Source organism: Ruditapes philippinarum, unplaced genomic scaffold, assembly GCF_026571515.1.
Source record: "Ruditapes philippinarum isolate M1 unplaced genomic scaffold, ASM2657151v2 ctg258_1_1_1_1, whole genome shotgun sequence".
Taxonomy (NCBI): Eukaryota; Metazoa; Mollusca; class Bivalvia; order Venerida; family Veneridae; genus Ruditapes; species Ruditapes philippinarum.
In genome coordinates, this window is record NW_026855480.1 from 370,523 (window position 1) to 390,010 (window position 19,488).

General features: G+C 29.2%; 1 protein-coding gene across 2 annotated transcripts in view; it reads left to right on the forward strand.

Moving 5' to 3' along the window:
• The first annotated feature begins 815 nt into the window (after nucleotides 1-815).
• Nucleotides 816-19,488, forward strand: part of LOC132743505 (12S rRNA N4-methylcytidine methyltransferase-like) — a 408,080-nt gene continuing 389,407 nt past the window's right edge. For both annotated transcript variants that reach the window (XM_060732031.1, XM_060732032.1), the window contains exon 1: nucleotides 816-832. The gene's annotated coding sequence lies outside the window, so the exon portion shown is untranslated. The remainder of the gene's footprint in view (nucleotides 833-19,488) is intronic.

Consider the following 19,488-nt stretch of genomic DNA (forward strand, 5'->3'; position numbering starts at 1 on the left):
TTTTTTGCGTGCAAATTTAATTATTGGATTTTTTCAATGAAAAACAATTCTACAAAAATAGTTCAAAAATATTTTCAGGAAAAACAATGCAGATACGTTAAATATGATGAAATATTATGTAAAAGAAAAATACTTTTCCTTTTGTTATTCCATTATTTTATAAGACTATAAATTAAAGGCTGTATACAATTATTCTCATTTTGTTATTTGTATGTTATCATTAAAACAAATATGAAATCATGGGTTTATGTAACTCGTCAATGAAATCAAAGTGTCATGTGAACAAGCAGGTGGATTGTTTTATGTATTTATAACAACAAAAAATATACATCTTCTATTTACACTAATTTTAATAAATACAACTGAAGTGGAATAAGAAATCTTATATGTATATAATTTGCCATACACGTGTTGTACAGAATAAGTTACACAGTATATTGTCCAAAATTTGCACATACATTTAAATTTGGACAATGCATCAATCTTTATGCTATTTGATATTAAATATTATATTAAGCTTTCATTTTTAAATATTAAATAAAAGGCTAGACTAGAGAAAATAAAACAAAATGTGGAAAAGGCCTCGACTTCGTGATTGATATCATGACGTCACTTGTATAATACATTATTGAGTCCAGAACTGTGAAACTAATAATTTGACAAAACCCTAGTTACGTCTTATATAGGTTTTGTATAACATTATATTTTTGTTTGTTTTGGTTTGGTTTAACGTCGTATGAAGAGGTCTTCCTCACCACTAAAGATTGAAAAATTCGCCATTTAAAAAAAATAGACCCCCCCCCTAAAAAAACAACAACAAAAAAAGACAACAACAAATAAAAAAAAAAAAAAACAACAACAACAACATCAAAAAGGCCACAACTACAAATTTCTTTGAAGATTATTGTGACACAATTTTGTATTCAGTTCACTTTTATGAAGATGATCTCAAAACATACGTGATGTTTATATATTTCGGTTGATTGATGATGGTATCCTATTTATATCGGATGCCGTCACACAACGTCTTTTCTTTGGAGAGTTTTCTTTATTCATATTTGACATAGCTAAATATTACTTTTCGCACGGATAATAGTGTGTAGGATGTGAAAATTGGTTTAGATTAGGAAAATTATTTTATTAGCATATTGTAATAATCTGATCATCTGTGACATGAACATGAAATAATATGTCGGTCAAGCTGAACTTTATCAATTATTACGAAAAAAGCTGATGCAACAACACTGCTTAAGTTTACAATCATCGGGGTTTTACATGTAAATATGTGTTTTCAGTTTACATTGTTATGTTCATTGCCAACATGTGCTTTTTGATATGACCTCAAATATGTCTTATCATTTTATTTATGCTTCATGTTAAATAAATAGACAAATAGGCTTTCTTTTTCATTTCGCGTGTATGTTTGGTCCATTTAAACCGCTGTTTTGTTTTTTCTTTCATTTGTTTGCAGTGCAAATTTATGATAACCATAGCATGTGGTTGTCATAATCGTCTTATCTTTCTACCTTAGGTGATAGTTTAAATTGGTTTTGTATTATTCACACTATGTACCACAAATGCATACTTATCACAAAAATTTGAACTGAATAATAACATGACTTTTATTGCAACAGTATGTATGATACTGTTTAATAGAGTTTGTTTACTAGTAGATAGTTTTAAAATAAATTGAAAATTTAACATGACAGAGTACATTATCTTACCTCTCTAAAGCGAATTATCGATGTCACAACAAGAACCTTATGTCATGTCAGCACACCTGCTTGACAACTGGCTTGTTTTAGTATATTAATTATTAAAACAAAGATACTAGATACTTTTTCAAGATTCAAGATTCAAAAAAATGAGCAAAGCCTTAATACGATTTTTACTAGTTAAACTGAGTTTAGTGAGTAAGAATTTAATCGTTATTACAATTAAATTAATAAGAATAATCGTATTTAACAGTTTAGTAAGAAATCAATAATTGTAATGAACAGTTAATAATTATTCACACACTACGATCTTCATGGCACCTTACATAACATGTACGGAAATATTCCTGGGAAATGTTGTAAGATGAATAATAATGTTAAATAATTGTTTTCAAAAGATTTGTCATACAATGATACCAGACATGAGAAACAAGAAGCCGACCTTTGTAATGATCTTATTTGATTATCAGCTCATTTATCAAATAATTGTCTCATTATATTTTCGAGTGATTCTCTTCAAACAAGATCACATTATGAAAGCACACTATAGTCTAGACACACCAAATGTTAAATATAAGCTGAATAAAATGTTATTGACTTAATAATATCTGTCAAATACACTCTGTTTCTAGGTTATGCATTTACGTAACATTTGTTTCCCGCTATGATATTTTGCTGCGAGGACTTTAAACTTTTGAACTGACTATTATTTTTGCTTAGAAAGTGTAATGAAAATGTGTGTTTCTGGCTAAACAAACATTCTTTACTATATCACTCATTTTCTCTGATACTCTCCGGCGTGTCGGTCGAATGTTCCACTACAGTTCACTTTTTACTATTTAAAGGAGTGTATTCAATAAGATGCCAAGGAAGCGTATTTTTCTGATAAAATGAATTTGTATAATTGATGCTAGGTTTTGATGTTTGACTGAATTAGTATTAACTTCAAAAGAGCACTATTGTACGTTCTTAATGTTCACCAGATGAAAGTAATCCCTTTGAAACGTTTTTTAAATATGATCTCATTCATTTTGTAGAAAATTTGCTGGTAAAATTCAATCTATTCATATTATATAACATATAAAGTCACAAGTTTACACAAAAAAAGTGTTTTAAATAGTTAAGCCAAGCGTGCCATATCCTGCAATGCAAGAACTAGTATTATGCTTTATCTTTGTTATCCATCTAAATGATATGTGTATTGTTTATGTCCACTGAAACAATCCATTGTCTGTGACACTAATACTAATTTTGATTGATAGTTTGTAATGAATATTTATTTATCTTTGCTATACAGTCATATAATCTTCAAAAAGACAAAAAGGCATACGATTTATATCTAAGAGGACATGACAATCGATAACAAGACATTGTTTAATTTTGTAGAAGTTATTTATTCACTTATTCAAATTAAAAATATTAATCAGTATTAAACTTGTGGGCTACTTGCCAGTTAAATGTTTGATATTTTCATGATGGCTTTTACCCGCTCAACATAAAACTATATGTGACTTACAAAGCAGATTTGTGAGCAGAAGTAACAACAAGCAAATACAGTGTTTTAAAACAAAAAGTATTTTGCTTTTTTTGTATCAGCTTAATATGCTTTATATGTGAACAATATTTGCTTGCTTTTGTTGAAAAAAAATACACACAATTGACTTTAAATAAAACCATGGACTCACCAGCTTAATGTTTAATGAAACATGAACTTATGACTACCCTGAAATTACCATCCAAATAATAAAAGTATTTTATTATTAAAATGATTTCATAAATTTTTATTTAGAAAGGGTCATTAATTATTAGTCGTCTGCTATATTGTGTCTTCATCTTAATAAATCGTCTGCTGCACTTTGTATGTAAATGTTTTACCTAGTTATGCTCAATCGTCATATTTCGCTAGTCGAGCATAGCGGGTACTCAGTATGATATATATAAGGCTTAACTTGTGCACTCTTGTACGCGTATACATATCAACTTATCCAAATGATTAACTCATCCCAGCAGTAATACAGCAGTAATTGTATTGGCTGGTAAATGGGTTTTGGCTGGTAAATGGGTTTTGCTCTTAGTACTCGGCAATTCCTAACTAGCTATGCTTTCTCGCATTGCTTTGACTTATATTGTACATTCTTTGATGTAATACCGCTTTGCCTTTTATGCTTACATTGACGCGAATTATGGACTCATTTTTCTCTTGGTCTACTTATCTGGTGGGTGGTTTCATTGTTCTTCGTTATTTGTACCGATGTTTGCGGTTGTATGTACTAGTAATATATGGGTCTTAATATTTTATTTCATTCAATTGTAAATATAAACATATATGGCAAATGGTTTGTCCAGTTCTATTTTCAGCTTCAAATTATGATATTGTGATCAAAAATAGCTAAAGGAATATTGTAATTACCTATTTAGGCTAATCGCTAATGTCAGAAATAAAGAATGAATGTTCTGTTATAATAATTTGTAATGTAAGGTGGCAGCAATGAACAAAAACCATTTAATCACAATACACCATGCCTGAACAAAAACCCTTTAATTTATATACGCCATACAATCACTGTAATTCTGATCCATGCTATTGGTGCATATTTTTTCTTCTTTCTATCGATTTCAGTGAAATCATTTATCATACTGTTAAGCTAATTATTTTTGCATAAATAGAATAGATAATCAAGTTACCTTTCTTTTTTTTCTTGAAGTATGCGGCACATGTTATCATGTTTTCGCTGAAACATTTCCTGCTGTTTAATCGATGGCTTAGTGGACGTTCTTTATGGATTCTATTTCCCTCTATTTCATTTTTATTCATCTGTTGTGAATAATGGTTAACATTACTTTTAATGAAAGTGTTGCTAACACAAAAATGGTAATTTTATATCAATAAAAGCAATTGTCTTTGTTATGTTAAAAAACAATGAAATCATTGTAATAGCAATCTTTTGTATCAATGACGAAATAAGACAGAATTTTGTCATTACAATATTTTATTTCTTGAAAAAATACATACGTTATTTTGGTATATGGAAATAATCTTGTGTGTTTTTTCTCGAATTATATGAGAATACAATTTTACTCGGAATCCTGTTATTTTTTTATGTCATGAACATATGATATGTGTTCTACATTTGTAGGCAAGCTGGTTCTTGTTGCTAGGTCGTGTGGGGTTGTGTTCATTTGGACGCCGCCGTTCCTTGTTGATCTTTATTGTCATATTATTTGATACTTTCTACAGATATATTCCATGATGGCTACGATATTTCATTCAAAACATAATTCTACAATTTTCAAAGATATCTGCTAGATTTTGGAAAAAAATCTTATTCAGTTATCTGACAGACTGACATCTTCAAAATTTATCTAAGTTGAACGTTGTTAAAGTTTGTCAAATAGGCAAACACTCCGACCTTGTCACAAAAGGAATGAAGTGGTAGTTTTAGCTTCATACGAGAAGAATATATTAATTTTATGACACTTGTTAGAAGAAAAACTTCTTGAAACAAAGAGTATCATTTAACGTTATTTGGATACTTGAATTAATAGATTTTTATAATGTCATCAATCGCAGAAAACACGGATGAGATAAATAAAAATGTCAAATATAACCAGTGCTGTTCTTCAAAAAATAAAATGTAAAAATAAAATCCAGATAAAGTATGACCCCCCTGCAAACACTATTTTCAAGTATACATGTTAACAATTATTATTCAATTCACTAAATTAAGGCGGTTTAAAGAAACCAAGTTTGAACTAACGTGATATATAGATATTTCAGTTAATTAATGATTGTATTTAATTTTACATCGGATGCCATCACAACTATTTTTCTGGAGAGTTACTTTATTCTTATTTGACATCCCTAAAGAGTCTAAAGAGTGTTACTTTTCACAAGGATAAGATTGTGTCGGACGTGAAATTGGCTTTGGGTAAGGAAATTTATTTGATCAGCACATTGAAAATATCTGCGACATGAACACGGTATAATCTCGGTTAAACTGAAGGTTATCAATTACCAAACAAACTGATGCAACAATATTGTAAAAGTTTATATTTCTCGCGAGTTTACATTTACATGTATGTGTTTTTACATTTTAGTTATTATATATTCATTGTCGACATTTGCTGACTGATATGACCTCAAAGATGTTTCAACATGTGATTAATGCAACATATCAACCTAATAGACAACAATAGGTAGATTAACAGTTCTGCCCTATGTTATTTAGCCACATTTTAAATTAATTGACAAGAACAGGTAGATTTAGATGCATGTTTGGTACAGTTTTCTTATATTTTTCATTTTGCAGTGCCATTACCAGATTACTTGTCATAACCGTCTAGGCGATACTTTATATTATTCACACTATTTGCCACTAAAACACCTGTGATACATTTCATAAATTTGAACTGATTAACAGATGATTTCACGTTAACAGATTGTTACATATTTAATGCAATTTTATTAGATAGTTTTAAAATCAACTGAATATACTACATGAGAGAGAACATGTATACAAACTTACCTCTCTGAAGCGAATGATCGATTCTACAACAAGCGTCAAGCTTGCTTGTACTTGCATGACCTTTGATTACTTTTAATCATTGTAAGAAAAGTACTAACTACATTTCTGACAGATTTGAAGACGAGCAACCCAGACAGCAATTAATTAGTAAGTGTAATTATAGTAATAAACTGTTTAATTAGTAAAATTCATCGTAGTTAACTATTAAATTAGTAAGTGTAAAGGAAATCAACAGCTGAATTATTATAATAATAATCGTAATTAAATGTTAAAGTAGTATTAAATCGTGATTAAACTTTAGGTGAAATAGGTAAATATATAATCGATATTGACAGTTCAATATTTTACACACATACATGTCTCGGTATGATATCTGTATGACTCCATACAGAAAAAAACTTTGGAATTGTTGTTAAATAAATAATAACGTATTTGTGATGTTTTCAAAGCCCTTGGCAAACAGAGACACGAGAAACCGAAATGTGTAATCGAATTTATTTACTTATCAGCTTATTTATCAATTAATTGTCTCACAACATTAACGGGAGATACTCTTCAAACAAGATCACATTAGCAAAGAACTCTATATTCTAGACTTACGTAGAAATTAACATTAGACAAATGAAATGTTATAGGCTTGATGATATCTTACAAAGATTTCAGTTTCTTGTTAATGCATTAACAAAATATTCGTTTCCTGATATAAAGCTTTTCAACGAAGACTAACACTCAGACTTTTAGCTTTATTTAGAGAATGAAATCTATGTACGATTTCATTTATTACAGACACCTACATTTATTTATGATATGTCATTATATTTTGCAGTATGCACTTGTATAATTGATAATACGTGTTGATATTCCGTCAAATTCCTGTTGAGCTCAAATGGACACCTGGTGGCACACTGCTCGCTCGCACATTCTTCATGATCACCAACTTAATTCCATCCGTTTATATAGTTTCTAAAATTGACTTCAACCATTTAAGTTTTAATTATTGTAATTCTTAAAAAGGACAATTTTCTGATGAAACAATCTATGACATAACATCATATACGTAGATCCACAAGGAAAAACGTGTTCTCTTTAAATTGAAGCGTGCCGATACGCACTTTCATTTCAATGAAAGAACCATTCATTGTTCTTTGTCACTTATCAGAATGATATGTGTATTATTTATACCCACCGAGTAAGTCCATTGTCTATAACACTAATACCAATTTTGATTGATAGTCTGTACTGGATATTTATTTATCGTTGCTATACAGTCATAAAATCCCTTAAAAGACAAGAAAGGCATATACTGTATCCCAAAAGACAATATGGCAATATTTTGTTTTGTGCAAATTATTTTTACTCTCCAATTCAGATGAAATGGTTTTCTTTAAATTATTGATCAATATAAAACTGGCGGGCATCAGTGTTTGGAAGATGCCCGCATAGCACAGCCGTCGGTTAGTGTGATATTTTTCATTCTACGAATTTTCGTAAAATCCGCTTTGAGCTGGAGATGACCGTGGCATAAGAATTGGAGTTGCATTTCAACTAGTGCAATAATAATTTATTTTGACCTCGTAGCAATTGCAAAAATGAATCTGCTACAGAAGGACCAATTGGTAGCTCTCAGTGGGCTACAGAATATGGTCCTTTTTTTAACGAAAATTCAATGAAAAGAAAGAAGTCGTTGCAAAGGCCCATGGTACGATGGCATCTCAAGCAAAGTTTCTCATGCTACTACTATGTGCATTTATTGACGTAAATATGAGACTCCATGCTATTGCACCTTCCAACTTGCTGAAAAAGGGATAAAAAAACTGGCTGACGGTCGCCTCTGGTGGGACAAAGAATTTTAATACAACAAAACAAAATTGTCGCACCGGCGTAAGCGTATATGACATTAATGTTATATTTTGTTTCATCACGAGTGACATCCATTTTTTTCAATTAACATGATTTAAGTTATGTTTCTACTTAAATCGCTTTCCTACGTTCGCTTTCGTAAAGCAAACAGTATTTACATTTTAGTATTAAGAGAATGATAATTGAATAGCTAGCACTCTACATGTAATGAACAATGTAATGATATAAAACGTATTCTCTTCCAACTGAGGTAGATATCATTAAATAATAATTTTTTTTATTCATTAGGAAATTGAGTTTCAACAGTGTTTTTACAATATAAACGTACTTTTATCTACATGTATTTACATTATGATATGCATGATAGAAAGATTCATTAAGTAATGATTTTTTGTGCAAGTTTTTGAATTGTTTTTATTTTTTACTGTTTTTCAGGAAATAAAATTACTCTGAAGCTGGCAGTTTGATCTTAAATTCAACATTATAGATAGAAGTTTATTTATAGACACACTATGCCTCAGAAATGCTTTCCAAAAAGATTTTTTGATTTACCGTTCTGTTACGTTTTTTTAAAGTTAAAATATCAATTTTCCCATTGACCAAATATCCGAACCATTTATTTGCTTCTGGTGACTTTTGCAATAAGAATTAAGTGTGGAATATTTTGCGTTATTAAATATGCAACTGCAATGATGAATAACGATGTTGCTGCATATTGTAATACTACTTAGTGCTTACATTATTTACTGCAACGAGAAATGAGTAGAATTATGTTAATTGTCATGTAAAAGGATATGATGTGATATAATACATAATGTCATATTATACAGGGTATCAATCATGTGTGGCCATTGGGAATATTATTGTTTCAATTTGTAGCAATATACTACCTACAAATTTAATTTGCAGAGTGCAAAATTAATATTCTATAAACATGTAATACTTTAAATAATTGCAATTCGTGTATAATGTATCATCTTTTTCATTCACCAAAAACCCGGCAATGTTTTGTCCAGCTTTATCGTAATTTAAGCTTCAACTATATATACTGCGATTGAATGTTATTATAGCCAAATACACAATGCAAGCGCCATTTTGAATTTATGTCCTAGATAATAGTAAATATATAATAATATTCGTATAATTATTATTTGGTAAAATAGCGGTTATGAAATAACAACAATATTTCAAGCTAAATACATCAATGCAGGTAATTCTTGAGCATGTTTTATATGTAAATGATCTTCTTTCACTCAATTTCTGTGAAACGTAAACTAATTATGTTTGCATATCAAATTGTCATGAATTAATAGATAATCAAGTTAAATCCTTTTTCAATGAATCAACGGCAGATGTCATCATGTTTTCCATGAAAAAATTCCTGCTTCTTTATTGATGACAATTTTTTTTTGCATGCTATGGATATAAATAATGGTTGTGTATTGATGAAAGTGATGAAGACAACAAAATGATATTGACTATGATGAAAATGTTCAAAGAGTCAAAAATATCATTTTCACCAATATCATATGTAGAGCAATTTTTCTGCTTTCGTTGGGATTATTTTCATCATAACATTAATATGAATTAGAAATAAAGTTAATACTACTACAGTACTACTACTACTAATAATAGTTAATACTGGATCGACCGCCGAGATATGACCAAAATGTTTGAAAATCTGCGTTTAAACAAACTGTCTTTCTTTTTTATTAACATTTCCACGATGGTATGACAAATAAGTGCTAAGAATATTAGGTTAATTCGTACTTACTTATTAACTGTCTGATCTTTTTTTAAGTAGGATTGAACTTTAAATCTGACGTGAATGTCAATTGATGTAATTACTATACAGTATAGTATGTTGACCTTGTCCTGCAAAGTCATCTAGAATTAATTTCATTTTCAGTACTGATCTTTCAATAGACATGATAAATTCAGACTTCTACATAATCAAATCACATAATCTGATATGCGGAGACAGGTTAGAAAATAAACTTTTTGTTACTAACAGCCGATTCATAGGATTAACTTAGGGACACCGAGGTACTTTAACCATAGTCTATTCACTTTTACTAAAAGGCTTTTAAGTATTTTAATTAGTCCGAATGCATTTATTCGTCTAGACGTATTAAATTTGTTTTTAATATCATCATGCATTAATTTAATTATATGCATTCTAAATATTTTAGTTTTTAAGCTTTCGTGTTTTAATATCGGCATTTTATGATATAAACCATTATTTGAACAATTGATCTAGTATGTAATTCATTTAGTAAAGGAGTTTATAAGTATATCTATGAGTTTATAGTTTGCCGATTTACCAAAGTAAATGTGTGACGGTACATTTGAAATACTGCAGTCCAATTGGAAAAAAGTAATTTCAAACACTAATTGGTATTAAAGCGTTTGTTATAATTAACTGAAAGTAGAAGATTAACTGTATATATTGAATTAATAAACATTATAAGATGATATACTGTCGGATTGTTTAACTTCCTCCTTTCTGTATGTATGATATTATGTTATTCCCTATAAATATAAACTATGGCAGGATGACATATGCTTTAATCGTTTGGGAATAGAAATAGAGCGCTTTGTCTATAAATACAAGTGTAAGTTTACTTCCATTTTATTCTATTGATTGACAAATGTTTTCAATGATTCCACTGAGGCTAGACATTCTCTTGGATACCCATGTCCTCATTTGATAGATATCGTAATATGGTCATTAAACATTTATCTTATCTTTACTGTCAATCGGTACAATTTCTTGCGACACTGACAACATGTTCAATAGGTCACCGAGGTTTTAGTCCTTGTACTGTCGGGGTATATTTTAATATAGTCACCCATATAGCTCAGTATTTAAAAAATGGAATAAAAGAGAACCATTAGACAAGTGTCATGAAGATTGTACTCAATAAATGGTATTCATCAAAATATTGACTTTTTAAGAATAAAACACGAAATAAAAATTTAATATAATAAACTAGTACAATTTGTACACTAAAATCCCTTTTTCAAACTTTGAATTTAACTTTTGAACATCAACACATCAAAGTCAAAGGGTACTTATTCAGTAAACGTTTTGGCATTTCATGTTTGCAAAAAGTTAATCACGCTGCTGTGATAATTAATGCTATTGGGTTTTGTTGGTAGATTCATTGTCTTTCATGACGAATTTATCTCCTACACCAGCAAAGAGTTGCATAATAATTGTAACCAAACCTCAATGCTCTATTATCATGCTTGTTTGTGGTGGTTTGCCGAACTAAACAATCATAGTGCTAGTTTCACAGTTTAACTTCGAGATGGTCCTTAATTTTCCAGCATTGTATTACCAAGAATTTTCAAGTGACCCTATACTTACCTAAATTTAGGTGAATTGTTACAGAAACCTTACGACAAATTTTGTAATGTAATTCCAATGGAAATAGCAAATGAGATATTATTTCCAAAATAAGTCAACTAAATAATTCATGGGTGTTTTTCGTGAATTTTTGAACAACTATTCGTGTAAATATTGAACTTTCATATCATGATACAGATTACTTCCTTAATTGAAAATATTTTCAATTGTCAAAGCGTTCTTAAGTGATTTCCTGAATAAATGAATGCGTAAATAGGACAAATCTCGGGAGATCAGAAAGTTTACGTGACAGGGAATAAATCTAGTTATGAAATATAGAGCAATATATCGGTTCAGTAGAATAAAAGAACGAATCAACAGATCTTGCCACTGGTCCTCAAATACCTTTATAATCTTATAATTTTGATACCTTCAGCTATTTGTGCCTGTAATCCAATCAGGAGCTCGAATGGCTGAGTGTTGCACATATAGTTAAATAGGGTATGTTCGGATCGGCAGTAGTCTTTAAGTTATTTTTTCAATAACTTGAACATTTTGAAGGTATTACAATATTTCTTATTGAAAATCCATGAAAATATTATCATGCCACTTTAAGCAACTTCATATTTTATCATTAATTTAAAATTAAAATGTCTTTTTTCTAAATTATAAAGAATGATATCTGGGAATAATAATTATGTAGTGAGGTAAATTGCTGTTATCATAAGTATTCCTTTATAAGGCTTAATCGGCATCCTTTCAACAGTAGTTAAGGTTAAGTTATAATATATTATTTAAAAAATTCACAACATTCATTGTAGGAGTACCAAATTCACTGCTAGATATACACAAACCTCGTGTGTTAAAGTTCGCTCCAGGAGACATGTTGACTAGAAATGGCTGCGTTCCCAGTAAAAGTCAATAAATTTGTAATAACACTACATAGTCTGTTGGTGACAGGTTCAGTTAAGAGAAACAGAATCTACGTAACCCATTTTTGTAAGGTTATTATAACATAAATGAATATAATTTACTTCATACAGATGTTGTTCTAATGAATGTATATAATAGGTTCTATAGTATGAGTGCAAACCAATTTGACAAAATAACGTATTCTAATTGTCGGTTAATTTCATGGTTAATGTCATATTGTTCTCGTTGAACTTGAAAACATATTTTGTTGCTTGTATTACATTACAAATAGACATCAATATTTAATTGATTTCTTCGTGACAAATCTGTGTGTCAAATAACAAATGGTATATCGTATTGTTTAAGCACATGTCACTATATTATATTTGTTATAGGATTGGCTATCTACACTGGTATCTGTATGTTTAACTTAGACAAACGCAAACCTTTCAAAAGTATCATATGTTTTAAACATTAAAGATGCCAGATTATATATATTCAAATGTCAGATTGATCTGATTGTCAGAGATTTCGTCCGCTTAATGAATTGATCTGTATAAAATTCTCTAAAATTTAATGTTTTGTGCAAAAAATCTATTCAGTAAATATTCTATTTTGTTTATATATTTTTTTTCAGTTCGAATGTTAATGAAGCTTTACGTTTATAAACACAATCTTGAACAACAAGTACTTAGTAATAAGTGTAGAGTTTCTTCTTACTGAAATAAAGTAATCGTTAGTGCTGAAAACGCTGTGATAAAAAATTTACATTGACTTTGAATTGTTCATCGTCCTTGAACGAAACTGTATGCGGATATCTTCGTATGTTTTAAATTTTGCCCGTTAATAGCAAGAACACGATTGTTTTGTTGTCTGTATTACTACTGGCCCATTACACACAATTTGTTTGTTTTACATAGATCAACTTGGGCACTTAAAACGAAAAGATATGCAAAAAATTATAAAGAAAAATAAACAGAATAAAAATAAAAAAAGTGTGAGATTTTAGCCTAAATTGCATTTCTGATATTCCGCGATGCCTTACCGATGGTAAGTATGACTGGGAACTGTTGTGCCTTCTTTAAATTAATGTCCCTTGTTGATCTTTTTCTTCAAAAACGCTTTCTGTATTTTGGTCATTTCTTCAAAAAAAGAATGATCATTTCTTAAAAAACGGACTGAGCGAATGATGCACAAACTTTAAGGTTATTAGTCAAGGCCTACGTCAAATGTACATCGATCACATATACATATTTCGAGTTCCGTCATGTCAAACAATTTACCTTTTCATTTCACATTAGGTAATTAGATTTAATATATAAGCCCTTTTACGTATCTGATTTCTCGTATACTGTAAAAATAGTTGCCCTACCAAGTGTGTTTATATGGTGTGTTTACAAGGTACAAGAAGCAAATATAATGTATTATCATATCATGCAGATTATTATAAAATGAAAGCTGCAACAGTTTAGCAGTGTATTCGCTTACGATTGAAACCACGATTGCATCTAATGCTGATTTATTAATGCTGTGATATAGCAAAAAATATTATTCAAGTATGAGTAAAATTTGAATACTTACCATAAATAATAAAATGGAATAAGAGAAGATATAAATAAATGATAATCCTATATAAAGTATTTCATATATTTGGCACTTCATGCATGCAACATGTGCAAAGAAACAATATATATATGTTGAAAAGCAATAAGAATGAATAGTGTGTACAGTGTTGTCAATTTATTTCAATATATTTCACTCATATATTCTAAACAACATGTCTGCTTTGCATCCGACGACTGAAATTCTATATTTCAGCTTAATTATATACCGATCACTGTTGGAAGATGGATCGTTAGTTGATTTCGTTGATAGTCGTATGTATTAATATAAATGTAAGTAATAAAATATATTTAACGTTGAAGTGGCTTTTCTTCCCAAACTAGATTATTTAAACATGTGACATAAACAATGCGTATTTATTAAATTAATTTTGTCTTGTTATTAAGACAAAAACACGTATATCACAATTTAAAATGAGTTAATAAGATATGTGAAACGTCTCCTTCTTTCGATGCAGGAAATGTCTTATGCCTTTTCTTGTATGAATAAAAAAACTAATGGTTGCTTTTATGAACGATTTTCATAGTGACATAGACAAAATGTGTTATGCCATACATTTTTGATGAGAATACGTCGAAGCATATTTTCATTTTTTACCATGATATGATATACTGGAATGGAAAAGTATAGGTAATTCGTTTAGAAGATACTATTCCTGTAAACTACGACCTTTTAGTTGGCGTGTGATAATGACCTTTGGTTTAAACTAAAGAACAGCAAGAAAAAATATCAATAGCGTAGTACGTTGTTGCTTTTAATACAGACTTATTTGAAAAAAGTATTCGATCATATACCAAATTTTTGTAAATCTAGTCAAAATTACTGAAATTAATTCAATGATACTTAAAAACAAATGCACTCTTTTGAATTTCGACATAAATATTTACACTTACAAACGGATTAGATTTTGAATACATCATGCAATTATGAAAAAGAATATGACATTTCTCATTACAAAAAATTCCATTATCCTATTTTCCAATGTAATAATGCTGCAAGGAAAGCTGGAGGGTACACAAACACAATATACTGAATTTGCTTCTATTCTGGATAGTGTCTTTCACGTCATTATGAAGGAAAAATATCTTATTTTTTATGTCATTTGTATGAGACTGAAACCTATCAACATAAAGTATAAGCCTTTCTTCCAAAACCATAAGTGTATGGTTTTATTTTATGATTTTAAGAAATCAGTTTTGTACCTTATTTTGTTAGGAGATTGATCATGGCATTTTGCTGTGGACAATTTTTTACGTAAAAGGTTATTTGTATTTTAGGACAATATCACTTACCACCATAAATAAGAGATACGATCAAATAAACACGTCATACAGCTATAGATGTTTTGTGAATTTACGTCTTAATAAGATACCATATACGTTAATAATTTACCACTAGTGAGAACTGATTAAATGGTAATATAATAATTATGTATAGATGTCTATACATATACTAATACATATTTATAGAATTAACAGATCAAGTATTAAAATATATAAGAATTATGTAATTAATTTCAAAGTTAAAGTCATACTCTTTCACTGTCATTTTTAATTTCTTTTGTTGAAAAGAAGCACACAAACAAAAAAGACAAAACAACATTGAATATTAATTAACAACATGTTAAACATTAGAAATGAGAAAGGAAATCTGTAAAAAATGCACTGTCAATTATAAATCTTGATGAATTCCTGAAAAAGTTATCATTTTTGTTCGATATAAATTTTATAAAGTCTGATAAAGCTATATATTGTAACATGTTATTTCTTTATCAAAATATTTGAATAGAACCATTATTATACCTAATGATCTTTACGAAAGGAAAATCATTAAGCAAATTCTGAGCCATTAATGATAGCTCTGTTGCCAATCTGTTCTTACACATTTCAGGAGATTAGTGGAAACCATGTATAATTACTATGATCTAGACCATCCGGAATTCCTAAATCAGTAACTGGTAATTGCTATAGGAATTTCTAGGTCATCAAAATTACTTGATGTAATATGCCAGTGTCTAGCGGACGTCTTCCCATTTAACATCGGTAACATCAATAAATATATTGTAAATGCTTTACAGAAAGAAACAGCTCTCTTTTTTAATATAAATGCTGAGTTAAACTAATAAAAACACAAAATATTCTGATTACTTGATCTTTTGCAAAAATGACTAATTTAAGGTACTTGAAATTTAAATATTTTTAAATAAAGATAGTAAGTGTATTAAACTGTAAGAGAAGTTAAAGATCCTGTATGTTTTGTGATTGATATTGTTACTGTGTGTATACCACACTTGCAACAATTATATATGTATATGCAAATAAAACAATTTTCAAACACCAACGTATATGTAAAATGTATACTGCAAATATTTGTGCACATTATATTTAATCAATAAATTACATGCATTCATTTCTTATTGGAAAAATTCACTTAAAATTTATAATTTATAGAAAATAGATTTCTTATTACATCCCTTTATTTACATAAAATGTTAAATTGGGTAATATCTTTATAAATAATGCTTATTTGAACTTACAATATTGACAACTCTTAATTTAAGCATCATATTTATGAAATAAAACCATGAGAAAATTGTGTTACAGGATCTTTAAATATTGTTTAACATGTTTTAATAATACCATACAAATGATTATCTTTCGTCGCGGTCAATAATCTATCTGTGTGAAATTAGAAATCTGTCATTTGCTGACATATTAGTGATTAATGATAGAATTTTAAAGAAGAAATACATAATGTGTAGAATTATGTTAAAAGTTTGAAGACTTGCGCAGAAGTATTACAATAATGTCATCTTACTCTCTTTGCTTGCTGCGTTAAGTTGCATGAAATATTCGAGGATTTCATAGAACAAAAAAATTGTTTTGTTTAACACATATTTTAGAATAAGGTTTATTATCTCGGGTAATCTTGCTTACACATTGTCTTTTGACTTAATCAACGTTTCTCTCGGACGAAGGGAAAATGATTTGATATGTAATTATTTCATAGATATGCCTCATTAGGATTTGTGTTCCTTATGAAATGCTAAAATAGGACCCATTAATGGCCGGTAAACACGTCAAAATAGAAATGTTGCTGGATCGGTTTGATTGATATTGTTTATGTTTATTGTCAACGGCCAATCCTACCCTGTTGAGACAGCCTGAGCATAATTCAACATATACAATCCTATTTTAATGACATAATTAAGGATATAAAATCATCCGCGCATGTTCTTGTCCGCTTTATGCATTGATGCATTGCTACTTAATTGCTTCAATACGTATTCAGAGAAAAGAGATGTTTTATATAAATGGAAACAATTGTAATGAATAAGTATTTGAAATAGCATCATTGTCACCTTGTAAAACTTGTCGCCTTGTATTTTATTACATGTTTGCTTTTAATTTTACAATAACATGTTTTCAGAAAAAAGCGTTCGATTACTTCAAATTTAGTATGCTATTCATTCTGTTCAAAGTGTTTCTGTTTTGCTTTCAATTATTTACGACTGCTCTAATATCACAAAAGAATATTTAATGTAAAGGAAATTAAGATAATTTCTGCTAAACATGGAGTTATGACGCACAACCTATGTGAAACAATATAGTCAAAATGATGTTCATTAACATGAAGAATTGTATTTTAGCAATTCAAAGGCGAAAAAACCCTTGACTAAAGCTTGAAAACGAAGGTCAGGAAAGGACCCCGATAAATTTGCTTTAAACTATATATATTTTTACTTATTTATGCTACAGTACGCTGTGATTGAAGCAAATGGTCTATCTCTTTCAATAATGGCTTGTTGGGTAGCTTATGTTAACCGATTTATGTCATTGCAGCACACTTAAATATTTATTTGTTTTCATTGTTCCCGAATGACTTCCTTATAAGGAAGTGTATATTATTCCACTGGTTGTCATAGTGTTGAACTATTTAGCAGCAATATATGATACATTGCTGAAATGATTTGTATGGTGCTAGTGAGTTTTCATCTATTTGTGTCAGAAATGTGTTATTTCTTTTTTCAATGAACATTTATTATTACGATCGTTTGCAAGGCTTTTCAAAATTTTAAAACCATAAGAACTATAAATGTCAAGCCGAATTGTTTACGTTCTCTAATTACAGAAGATCGTACAATAACATTGATTTAACAATCTTACCGACTTATGAAAAACCCTGGAAAGTTTACATATGAATAACAATTGCAGTTCTCAGACTGATATATTAGTATAGAACTGGGTATTTGCGACACAATGTATATCGAGGTCCAAAAAAATGGGTTTTTAATTCTAATGAGACAAACAAGCTACGCCAATATTTTTATAATAATTATAATCATAATATATCTCTATATCTTATGAACATTTTAAAATGATTTTGGTCTGCAAAATATATATCAAATATTTAATTATCTATACAAATATATATAACGTATAATTTAAAGATAACCGTTAATCAGTTCAGTGACGTAAGATTTGTTGATCTCTGAAATATAATTATGATGTCATTTAAGACTGAAAAGATATAAAAGATACAAACGACAACTGTCGCGTTCAACTTCAATACAAACAGGAACTGTTGTGAGATTGTATCTTTACGTAGTTTTATAAAAATGCTAGTATTATTAATAAACCTACTTGTGAGCATATTTACTTAAAACAAAGGCATAGAGCATAATTATCCTCAAAATTATTCAAAGAAAATACTATTTTTATTTCTATTTCTGTTATTTAATGGTATTTGTCCATACTACCGTGACATTGTAATGTGTTTATTTGTCAGACATATCCATAGAGAAAAAAAAGATTTTGAAATCTAATTAATTGTTATTCATTCAAAACAATGAAATTTTTTTTTCTAAAAGGTGATGTTTTTTGTTATGATTCCTTAATGCAATTGATTTTCCCAATGCCAAGTTGAACATAAAGAAGTTGCACAAGGTAGTAACATTACTGAAATCTATGGAAATTAAAAACAAAGTATGAAGATGATGAATAAATGACACTTTTTTATTTTGATACTTGCTAAGACTACAAGTTTAGAAAATATGTTAAAAACCTTATACGACAGAGGATGTGGTTAAATCAAAGTTGGTGAAAGCTAAAGAGTTTTAAAAAAATTGTAAATTTTTGTCATCATGATTGATCAATAGATCAATCGTTGTACTCTCTTTTGCTGGTCGGCACTTAATGTTAAAGTCTTTGTATAATGATGGATTTCAACCTTCAAACTTATATCTTTATTGGTCAATTCAATTCATACGTGTTCAAAACATAACAGAATGTATGGAAAAAAGACAATATTGCACATGACATTTGTTTAAAATGTTTGCTTTTAGCAGAATGATTAATGTTTTAGCAAGTGAGTCAACCTTTTAATTGGATTGTTCAAGCAATTCTTTGACAGATGGAAATAATTGTGTAGAATACATACATGACATGATAAAAAATTTCAATGCATTCAAGCCAGGTACCGTTAACACAAAAACAAGCGT